This window comes from Salvelinus fontinalis, chromosome 4, assembly GCF_029448725.1.
Source record: "Salvelinus fontinalis isolate EN_2023a chromosome 4, ASM2944872v1, whole genome shotgun sequence".
NCBI classification, from domain to species: Eukaryota; Metazoa; Chordata; class Actinopteri; order Salmoniformes; family Salmonidae; genus Salvelinus; species Salvelinus fontinalis.
Genome location: NC_074668.1, coordinates 13,670,242 through 13,682,821, shown reverse-complemented (window position 1 = coordinate 13,682,821; position 12,580 = coordinate 13,670,242).

Below are 12,580 nucleotides of genomic sequence, written 5' to 3'. Positions count from 1 at the left end.
AACACTGATCTCCTGGGAAGAACCATAAGAGCTGTCAGTAAACTGAATTGGAACTAAACTCACTATTTCTTAGGGGAACACCAATGCTATGGAGGAAGTCTGGACATGCATTCTGTGTTGAAATCAGTCTGGAGTATACAGTTGAAGTCAGAAGTTTACATACACCTTAGCCAAAAATATTTAAACTCAGTTTTTCACATTTCCTGACATTTAATCCTAGTAAAGATTCCCTGTCTTAGGTCAGCTTCAGCTTTTATTTCTTTCATCACATTCCCAGTGGGTCAGAAGTTTACATACACTCAATTAGAATTAGTTAACATTGTCTTTAAATTGTTTAACTTGGGTCAAACATTTTGGGTAGCCTTCCACAAGCTTCCCACAATAAGTTGGGTAAATTTTGTCCCATTCCTCCTGACAGAGCTGGTGTAACTGAGTCAGGTTTGTAGGCCTCCTTGCTCACAAACACTTTTAGGATTGAGGTCAGGGCTTTGTGATGGCCACTCAAATACCTTGACTTTGTTGTCCTTAAGCCATTTTGCCACAACTTTGGAAGTATGCTTGGGGTCATTGTCCATTTGGAAGACCCATTTGCGTCCAAGCTTGAACTTCCTGACTGATGTCTTGAGATGTTGCTTCAATATATTCACATACTTTTTTTCCTAATGATGCCATCTATTTTGTGAAGTGCACCAGTCCCTCCTGCAGCAAAGCACCCCCACAATATGATGCTGACACCCCGTGCTTCATAGTTGGGATGTTGTTCTTCGGCTTGCCATCCTCCCCCTTTTTCCTCCAAACATAACAATGGTCATTATGGCCAAACAGTTCTGTTTTTGTTTCATCACACCAGAGGACATTTCTCCAAAAAGTACGATCTTTGTCCCCATGTGCAGTAGCAAACCGTAGTTGGGCTATTTTAAAAAGTAGATGTCCTAACCGACTTGCCAAAACTATAGTTTGTTAACAAGAGTGGAGTGGTGGAGTGGTTGAAAAACAAGTTTTAATGACTCCAACCTAAGTGTATGTAAACTTCCGACTTCAACTGTATGTACTGTCTGTGTGGGTTTTACAGTATGTATGGCACCCAAACATGTGGCTTTACAGTATGTATGGCATCCAAACATATGGCTTTACAGTATGTATGGCATCCAAACATGTGGAATCGCTAAAATGTACTTAAGTATCAAAGTATGAGTAAAAATATAAATCATTTTTAATTCCTTCTATTAAGCAAACCAGACGGCACAATTATTTTTTCTATTGCTGGAAAACTCAGACATAATAACAATCATTTATAATAATTTATTAACAAAGCATTGTGTTTAGTGAGTCCGCCAGATCAGAGGCAGTAGGGATAACCAAGGATGTTCTCCTGATAAGTGTGTGAATTGGACCATTTTTCTGAATGTGCACTACGGCATTTGAATGTGCACTAAGTCAATTTGATGGAAACACATCATTGTTGGAAAAATTTGCAAATTCATTTTAATGTGTTTTTTAGAATATTGGTGTCACGACTTCCGCCGAAGTCGGTCCCTCTCCTTGTTCGGGCGATGTTCGGCGGTCGACGTCACCGACCTTCTAGCCATCACTGATCCATCTTTCATTGGTTTTGTCTTGTCTTCCTTCACACCTGGTTCCAATCCCATCAATTACATGTTGTGTATTTAACCCTCTGTTTCCCCTCATGTCCTTGTTGGAGATTGTTTGATTGAATGTGATGTGCAAGTTATGTGTTTGTGTGCGACGGGTTTTGTACCCACTTTTGTTATTTTGTATAATTTGGTTTTTGGAGTTTTGTCAGCACTTATTAGACGACTCAGTTTATACCAAGTCGTTCTCCTGCACCTGACTTCCCTGCCACCAACACGCACCCTTTACAGAATCTCCGACCACGACTATGGAGTCAGCAGGAGAAGGTATCCCGGCCATTGAGGTGGAGGAGTGCGTCCAGGAGCATGCAGTTATGCTTCACCATCTTGGTGTCGCCATGGATCGCGTTGTCCAGACAATGGATCGTTGGGAGAGACAGGGAGTTCGACCACCCGCCCGAGGGTAGAGCGGCGGGTGAGCGCCTCCACCATCTGAGGCAGGAGACGAGGAGTGCCCAGGAGTTCACCCTGGAGTTTAGGACCCTGGCTGTCCGCGAAAGGATGGAACAACAGGGCCCTGATCGACCATTACCACTGCAGTCTGCGCAAGGATGTCCGTCGGGAGCTGGCCTGCAGAGACACCACCCTCACGTTTTAACAGCTGGTGGACCTTTCCATCCGGCTGGACAACCTGCTGGCTTCAGATCGGGGTCTGGTGATTCCATCCTCCCGCACCCCCTCTCCGATACCCATGGAGCTGGGAGGGGCGGTGCGCAGGGATACCGGAGGGGGTTCCCGCTCGTGCACCATCTGTGGCCGCAGAGGTCACACTGCCAGTCGGTGCCGGGTTGGTTCCTCTGGGAATCGAGACAGCAGGCAGGGCGCTCTGGCTTCACCCCAGGTGAGCCGGCACCATTCTCACCCAGAGCCCTATGTTGCACATATGTTTGTGTCTGTTATGTTCCATGAATTTTCCCCGAATTCCCACCATAAGGCGCTCGTCGATTAAGGCGCGGCTGGGAATTGTATTGATAGTTTAGTGATCCCTATTGTTCCCGTGGATGTGCCCTTCCCCGTTCACGCCTTAGATAGTCGACCATTAGGGTCAGGGTTAATTAGGGAGGTCACCGCGCCTTTGAGCATGGTGACGCAGGGGGGTCATACGGAGAGAATTAGTCTCTTCCTTATTGACTCTCCTGCGTTTCCCGTGGTGCTGGGCCTACCCTGGTTAGCTTGTCATAACCCCACTGTTTCTTGGCCACAGAGGGCTCTCACGGGGTGGTCGCGAGATTGCTCAGGTAGGTGTTTAGGGGGTTCCGTTGGTGCTACTTCGGTGGAAAGTACAGACCAGGTCTCCACCGTGCGCATTCCTCCTGAATATGTCGATTTGGCTCTCGCCTTCTCCAAAAAGAAGGCGACTCAATTACCACCCCATCGACGGGGCGATTGTGCGATAGATCTCCTGGTAGATGCTGCACTTCCCAGGAGTCACGTGTATCCCCTCTCACAGGCGGAGACGGAGGCTATGTAAACATATGTCTCCGAATCCCTGCGTCAGGGGTACATTTGGTCCTCCTCATCACCCGCCTCCTCAAGTTTATTTCTTTGTGAAGAAGAAGGAGGGAGGTCTACGTCCGTGTATTGACTATCGGGGTCTGAATCAGATCACTGTGAGGTACAGCTACCCGCTACCACTCATAGCCACAGCGATAGAGTCAATGCACGGGGCGCGCTTCTTCACTAAACTAGATCTCAGGAGCGCTTACAAGAGACAGGAGACAGCTTTCAGTACCACCTCTGGGCACTATGAGTACCTCGTCATGCCGTACAGGTTGATGAATGCGCCATCAGTCTTCCAAGCCTTTGTAGATGAGATTTTCAGGGACCTGCACGGGCAGGGTGTAGTGGTGTATATTGATGACATTTTGATATACTCCGCTACACGCGCCGAGCATGTGTCCCTGGTGCGCAGAGTGCTTGGTCGCCTGTTGGAGCATGACAGGTACGTCAAGGCTGAGAAATGCCTGTTCTTCCAACAGTCCGTCTCCTTCCTAGGGTATCGCATTTCCACTTCAGGGGTGGAGATGGAGAGTGACGGCATTGCAGCCGTGCGTAATTGGCCGACTCCCACCACGGTAAAGGAGGTGCAGCGGTTCTTAGGGTTTGCCAACTACTACCGGAGGTTTATCCTGGGTTTTGGTCAGGTGGCGGCTCCCATTACCTCACTGCTGAAGGGGGGCCCGGTGCACTTGCAGTGGTCAGCTGAGGCGGACAGGGCTTTTAGTCACCTGAGGGCTCTGTTTACCTCGGCTCCCGTGTTGGCCCATCCGGATCCCTCTTTGGCGTTCATAGTGGAGGTGGACGTGTCCGAGGCTGGGATAGGAGCGGTGCTCTCTCAGCGCTCGGTACACCACCTAAGCCCCTGTGCCTTCTTCTCGAAGAAGCTCAGCCCGGCGGAGCGAAACTATGATATGGGGGACCAGGAGCTGTTGGCTGTCGTCAAAGCCTTAAAGGCATGGAAACATTGGCTTGAGGGGGCTAAACACCCTTTTCTCATCTGGACTGACCATCGCAATCTGGAGTACACCCGGGTGGCGAGGAGACTGAACCCTCGCCAGGCAAGGTGGGCCATGTTTTTCACCCGTTTTGTGTTTAACTTCTTTGGGGTAGGGGGCAGTATTTTCACATCCGGATGAAAAGCGTGCCTCAGCCATAAAAGCTAGAATATGCATATTATTAGTAGATTTGGATAGAAAACACTCTGAAGACCTATGAATGCTGTCTTTTCCCCCTACCACTTGCCTCGTCCATTCATTTTGAAAGAGTATTTTCCTGTTAGCATAATCAGTGCTCTAACTCCCCCTTGCGCTGGTCTGGAGCAGTGACGCAGTGACACAGGGTATCGTACTAAACCACAAATTACCTCTAAATCCCGCGGCATAATCTCAAAGCGTTTAGTTGAGCAACCACTGTACAACATTCCCACAAAGTCTCACAATAAAGATGTTCTATTCAAATATATCATATACCTTCAACAGATGAAGGCCAGACATATAAAATACATGCCACTGGACGTTTGTCTGTTTGCCCTGAGGCCTCAGAGGTCAAGGGTCACCGAACTGAACTAACATCAGAACTCCCAGGTGCAAGGGAAGCACACAGACACTGCATCAGGGGAAAAGTCATAAACAGCATTCAGGGGAAAAGTCATACACAGCATTCAAACCAACATCGTCCATGGGCCAATCAAAACAATAAATGATTCTTTAAATGGGCCTATAGTGGCAAAAGAAGACACACATCAGTTGGCCCAGCTCTAGTGGTTTTGTGCAGTATGATCATTACATACTGTATGTACAACAACAGCAAAATAATGTGATTTCCAGAATGTCTGGCGTTGACACTAATTCAAGACTGTCTACGTAAATAGTTACGAAATGTACAAAAAAAGTGTTTAAGGGTCTTTCAATCTTTTATTCATTACATCATTGAAAAGGTACCGCCAATGAAACATTTGTCATGCAGGTGTTATCAAAAACTTCCAATCGCACACGTAAGTGACTCACTGCATGGCAGAATGTTTACCATGTCTCCGCTTGTATATCTACAGTATGTCAGTGCCATAGATATTCAGTAGAGACACTCGTCAGGCTATCCCTAACTAACACTGATTGATTTGTTGTTGTCCCGTTTTCAGTGCAAAGTTTTTTGGCACAAAAAGTTGCCTATTTACATACGTGTAAGTGCTACACAGATACAGTTTGATAGATTGATTGATTGATTACCTTATCCGTAAACATGCCTACTAACTGCCCTGATACCTCACCAGTTCATGAACAAGATAAGGCTCCTCTTTGTTAGCTGATTAAATGTCTGTCAAAGTTGTCTGATGAGAGAGAGGCGAAATGCTGTGAGGTATTCTGTCTGTCAAGCATTGAGCCATGAAATTGGTTTGAAAATACAGGCTGTAATATAAAGACTTGACAAACAACACGACATCAGATGTTACAGTTTGTTCATTTGATAACAAAGCAGTGTAGTTGTGTGACTTTGAGTTTAGGGTGTGTGTGTGTGGGTATGCGTGTGTGTGTGTGCGTATTTTATGAATTAAATTAAAACATTGCAGTACATTAGTCTATTTGACTAATGTAAATACCCTCATGTCAATTAGGGCAGTGGAACATGGGAATTATTAATTGTCTCCATAAAAAGATTATAGCTGTCCTGTGAGCATCCAGCGTCTTAAGTAAAACATCTTCTACCACTATACATTAAGCGAATATATATATATATATATATATTTTATTTTTATGTATGGCGCCATGGGTTAGACAGTTTTCCATGTTGTGAGTGTCTGGCGTGGCATGATGAGGAATCCCTGGGGATAGGGACGGGCATCCTGAGGCTTTGCCAAATACTAATGACGTCGCCCCTCTGTGAGTGGGTGAAACAGTGGGTAGGTATATTTCATCGTCAAAGACCTGACTAACTCAGTCCCTCTCAACTTCAGCGCCAACTTCTCAAGGTGTGCACAACTCTTTTTGACTGTTGAAGGGGCATAGTAATGTGCAATGTTTAATGTATTGCTTTCTCATAAATTGCACCTCTTATCTGTTAAAATCTTTTACTTGACCTGTGGTGAATATCTGTGATGCGTGGATGTTTTTCAGTCATGGCGAATGTTCATGCAGCATTGATGGGCACGAGCAGGATCAGGTGGAGTTATTGTAGGGTGAGAAAGCAACCAGAAGCTGTATATCAAATCAAACAATAATCTTTTTGTTTAATAATATTAATTCACTGTAAAAGTGCAATCTTTCTATAGTTTGTCTTTTTAAACAGTATCCACATAATTATATAAGGACGGGTATGGCTGTAATACAAAGTAGCCTAGGCTAAGATATTATTTCAAGATTCAAGTTTTATTGCAAAAGTACTTTGAAATGACTTTCTTTTGTGCAATGCATTATTTGTCAGTAGGCTACAGTGCACCATGGAGGGAAGTATAGTCTTTGTGTACACTGAACAAAAATATACCATGTAGGGAAGTATAGTCTTTGTGTACACTGAACAAAAATATACCATGTAGGGAAGTATTGTCTTTGTGTACACTGAACAAAAATATACCATGTAGGAAAGTATAGTCTTTGTTACACTGAACAAAAATATACCATGTAGGGAAGTATAGTCTTTGTGTACACTGAACAAAAATATACCATGTAGGGAAGTATAGTCTTTGTGTACACTGAACAAAAATATACCATGTAGGGAAGTATAGTCTTTGTGTACAATGAACAAAAATATACCATGTAGGGAAGTATAGTCTTTGTGTACACTGAAAAAAAATATACCATGTAGGGAAGTATAGTCTTTGTGTACACTGAACAAAAATATACCATGTAGGGAAGTATAGTCTTTGTGTACACTGAACAAAAATATACCATGTAGGGAAGTATAGTCTTTGTGTAAACTGAACAAAAATATAGCATGTAGGGAAGTATAGTCTTTGTGTACACTGAACAAAAATATACCATGTAGGGAAGTATAGTCTTTGTGTACACTGAACAAAAATATACCATGTAGGGAAGTATAGTCTTTGTTACACTGAACAAAAATATACCATGTAGGGAAGTATAGTCTTTGTGTACACTGAACAAAAATATACCATGTAGGGAAGTATAGTCTTTGTGTACACTGAACAAAAATATAAACACAACATGTAACGTGTTGGTCCCGTGTTTCATGAGCTGAAATGTTTTTCCCCAGAAATGTGTTACATCCCTGTTAGTGAGCATTTCTCCTTTGCCAATATAAATCATCCACCTGACTAGTGTGGCATATGAAGAAGCTGATTAAACAGCATGTTCAGAAACACCTTGTTCTGGGGACAATAAAAGCCCACTTTAAAATCTCAATTTTTTTCACACAACACAATGCCACAGATGTCTCAGGTTTTGAGGGAGAGTGCAATTGGCATGCTGACTGCAGGAATCTCCACCAGACCTCCACATCCAGCTTTTTCACCTGAGGGGTCATGGGGGGGCTTGCTGAGGAGTATTTCTGTCTGTTATAAGCCCTTTGGTTGGGAAAAACTCATTCTGATTGTCTGGGCCTGGCTCCCCAGTGGGTGGGCCTGGCTGCCAAGTCGGTGGACCTTTGCCCTCCCAGGCCCACACATGGCTGCACTCCTGCACACTCATGTGAAATCCATAGATTGGAGCCTATTTAATTTATTTCAATTGACTGATTTCCTTATATGAACTGTAACTCAGAAAAATCTTTGAAATTATTACTTATTTATTAATTTACTTTAGGGTAGATCAGCTTTAATATTGTGGCATCTATCAATGAAATTGTCTGCATCATTTTCCCATATATATACATATTTGGTAAATATATGTATGATTTCTCTTAATTTTGACTAATTTCTACATTGTAGAATAATAGTGAAGACATCAAAAACTAATAAATAAATAAAATAACCCATAGTGAATCAGGTAGTAACCAAAAAGGGTTAAACAAATCAAAATATATTTTAGATTTTAGATTTTTTTTTTAAGTAGCCACGTTTGCCTTGATGACAGCTTTGCACACTCTTGGCATTCTCTCAACCAGCTTCATGAGGTATTCACCTGGAATGCATTTCAATTAACAGGTGTGCCTTGTTAAAAGTTCATTTGTGGATTTTTTTTCCTTCTAAATGTGTTTGAGCCAATCAGTTGTGTTGTGGCAAGGTAGGGTTGGTATACAGAAGATAGCCCTATTAAGTAAAATACCATGTCCATATCAAATAAGCAAAGGGAAAAGACAGTCCATCATTACTTCAAGACATGTAATTCAGTCAATATGGAACATTTCAAGAACTTTGAAAGTTTCTTCAAGTGCAGTCGCAAAATCCATCAAGCGCTATGATGAAACTGGCTCTCATGAGGACCGCCACAGGAAAGGAAGACCCAGAGTTACCACTGCTTGCAGAGGACAAGTTCATTAGAGTTTCCAGTCTCAGATTGCAGCCCAAATAAATTCACATTTGTGGCCTGCTGGAGGTCATTTTGCAGGGCGCTGGCAGTGCACCTCCTTGCACTAAGGCGGAGGTAGCGGTCCTGCTGCTGGGTTGTTGCCCTCCTACGGCCTCCTCCATGTCTCCTGATGTACTGGCCTGTCTCCTGGTAGCGCCTGCATGCTCTGGACACTACGCTGACAGACACAGCAAACCTTTTTGCCACAGTTCACATTGATGTGCCATCCTGGATGAACAGCACTACCTGAGCCACTTGTGTGGGTTGTAGACTCCGTCTCATGCTACCACTAGAGTGAGAGCACCGCCAGCATTCAAAAGTGACCAAAACATCAGCCAGGAAGCATAGGAACTGAGAAGTGGTCTGTGGTCACCACCTGCAGAATCACTCCTGTTTTGGGGGGTGTCTTGCTAATTGCCTATAATTTCCACCTTTTGTCTATTCCATTTGCACAACAGCATGTGAAATTTATTGCCAATCAGTGTTGCTTCCTAAGTGGACAGTTTGATTTCACAGAAGTGTGATTGACTTGGAGTTACATTGTGTTGTTTAAGTGTTCCCTTTATTTTTTTGAGCAGTGTATATGTGTATGTATCCTCCAAACACAGGCTTTGAGGGCATTATCACTTTTATGCAACAGGCCTCCAAATCAATACTGATTTACATATTTTCAATAAAAACTAACTTAATTTTTATTAACTTATTCATACTATTTCATCCTTCCACAAGATATAGTCCTGACACAAATCTAGGGTTGCTACCCAAGCCGGCTGGTCGTTGGTTCTATCCGTTCGGTTGCCAGAGACGTGACCCAGTCGTTCAGTCTTTTTGTTCTGTATCTATGGACGCGACCCAGTCGTTCATTCTAAATGTTCCATTGGCTGGCAACGTTCTTATCCCTTTGCTTGCTAGCTAGCCAACTACGGCTAACTTACAGTCATGTCAAACAGTGTAGTCAGAATAACAACAGTAGCTGCATTTGCATTTGTTTAAGTTGTTTTCTAGTGACATTTATTTGGATACATCCATAACAATGAGCTAATGAGGCGCTATTTTGCCTGACAGAATATGTGCTCTCTCATCAGGACACTGTTGTTCAGAGGAGCCAACAACACAGATAACACAATCACTTCAAACTGAAGCTGGAAAGACAGCAAAGTAGCTGCACTTCGTTTTATTTTACCTTTTTTTCAATTGATATTTCTTTGTATGTATCCATAAAAATTATGACAGCTGATTCATGATTTCGACTGGCTGAGAAACTCTGCCTGCTTGTCTGCCTCGTCCCGGCACATGCATTACTATGGGACTGTCACGATCTTTCAAGATCGAACCCAGAAGCAGACCAGGACAAGGAGCGTAGGAAGAAGATGAGTATTTATTTACAATTAAATGTGAAAAGGTAGATATATCCAGATGGCGTAGCGGGCAGCGGTGCTGAATTGATGAGAGGAAATAGGTGAATCCAATGGAGTAGTTGAATCCTCTGTCAACCAGGCGGGAATGGAGTGAATGATCCAGGTGAGTAACTGAAGGCAAAACAAACGGAGGTAAGTTCAAGGTAAGCAATACGTAAACGAAAACAACAAAACAAATACTATCCGACTGGAGTCTGGTACTAAGGCACAACATACTGTTCATGGCTAACGATCCGGCAGGGAATGGAAGTCAGGTCAGAGCTTTTGAAGGGGAGAGATGATGATCAGGACAGGTGTGCAGATTACTGATGGGAAACAGGTGCGGGTGAACATCAATCTCCCAACGAGCTAATTCGCCCGGCAACCAGACAGGGTGCGTTCCAGGACACCTGAAACACACTCCAGGACAGACACACAGGCAAACCCAGACTCAGGAAGCGGGATTCGTGACAGGGACAGCTGGAGATTGAATTTGAATATTGAAACAATGTGTGACCCTGATTTCCTAGCCACCGTGCATCTACACCTGCATTGCTTGCTGTTAGGGGTTTTAGGCTGGGTTTCTGTACAGCACTTTGAGATATCAGCTGATGTACGAAGGGCTATATAAATAAATTTGATTTGATTTGATTTTGAAATGTCATAAAGACAAACAGCAAGGTTTATACAAATCGCCCCTGTTGAAAACTAAATGCTAGTCTGAAAGAAATGTGAGATAATATCTAGATGCTTTTTGTAGTAGAGATCAAGTTTATAAATTGCCTGGCTGGGCTGATGAGACAGTGGATTGCGCAGTCAGATGGAACAGAGTAAATAGGCATGTGTGTGTCTGTTACCATTACACCCTAGTGGACTGCTCCATCTCTTTTCATTATTGCTTGACCTATAAGGAACAGTGATGATGCATCAGTCACATCAGTCAATGAAAATCATTTTATTAACAGTGTACAGCAGGCATATCCCTCTCTGTATGTCAACCATAAGTCATAGAGGTGTTGTGCCCTCATGTGGTGATACAGTTCCATTACACTTTATACTGAATGCCTATATATGTAAACAAACAACTGGCAGATCACTTAATTATCCTGTAGCATGCATGTCTTTTAATTGGAATGATTCAGTAAACATGTCTTTTTCATATAGGCTTCATACAAGACCTTGTGGAACATAGGTTACCAAGGGAGATTAACATAATACTTTGAAGGGAAACATGTTAAATTATGCAGTACCTACATTGGAAATTGAGGTCAATGTTGGGGCTTGGAAGTAACAGTACTTCAAAGCTTCTAGAAGTTAAGTTAAGAATATGTCCATAGACTGATGATGTCCAATGATGGCCATGGACTGAAAATGCTAATGGTGTGATGTTTACATTAGTTCAGTATCTGTGTCATATTTGAATCCCAAAGACATTTTTCTAAACAATAATATGGAATAGGATTTATTTTTAAATTATTGATCTGCTTTCGCTCTCTCTCTCGCGCTCTCCCCTCACTCTCTTCCCCTCCCTCACTTTCCCTCACCCACTCCCCCCTCTCTTTTCTCTGGTTGATTTTAGAAAACACACTTAATGTATTCACACATTGACACATTGTTTGAGCTGTTGAATGCTCCAGTAACTGCTTGTAGCACATACGGGTCTTTGACTTTTCCCAAATGTCTATTTATGTCATTGTAATTCAGATATCACATAATATTTCATTTATATAGTAACATTTAGCAGCAACATGTTGAGATTGTTTCCAATTCCATGTACTGTAGACACTGCACAACATTATATTTTTTATACTATTATGCAGTAATAAAATATTTTACAGTCTTTCTGACAATTCAATCAATTTTCAATTTTATTTTATATAGCCCTTCGTACATCAGCTAATATCTCGAAGTGCTGTACAGAAACCCATCCTAAAACCCCAAACAGCTAGTAATGCAGGTGTAGAAGCACAATTCAGTTGTTTGATGCTTTTATTGTTTGATTATTTAAATTTCACAGTAATATTTTTTAAATAGTTTATCCACGGACTAGCCACATTTTCTGCAAGTATAATCTAACAATGGAACTTTCATGGGAGGTTATTCAATATCGACAAATATCTGGACTCTTTACATACACTCTTGTGTCTATGAACGAGTTCATATGGGATCCCTCAGAATTAAGTGGTACCAAATGTTTTTTCTCAGGCAACAATAGGCCACTGTTGAACTTGCTCGTTTATAGACCTGGGGTCGTATAATAGTAAAATAGAGATTTGAGCACTTCAGGTTCTTGACGTTAGTGGAAGGCAGTAAGGGTTCACAAATAAAAAAATCTCCACATTGGCAACCAACCTAATTTCATCACACTCTGGCAGTTTTCATAGGTTTAATTTCCTTCTGTACATTGCAACAGGAGATGGAGAGTCTGGAGATGTTAGTGCTGGAACCAAAGTCTTCTGACACAGTTCATGGATCAGGATAGCATTTTGTGATAGATTGATCTCTCATAATGTGTGCTCTACCGACTAATGTATGGCAATAGGTTTAAAGTCAGCAACCTCTTTACAGAGAA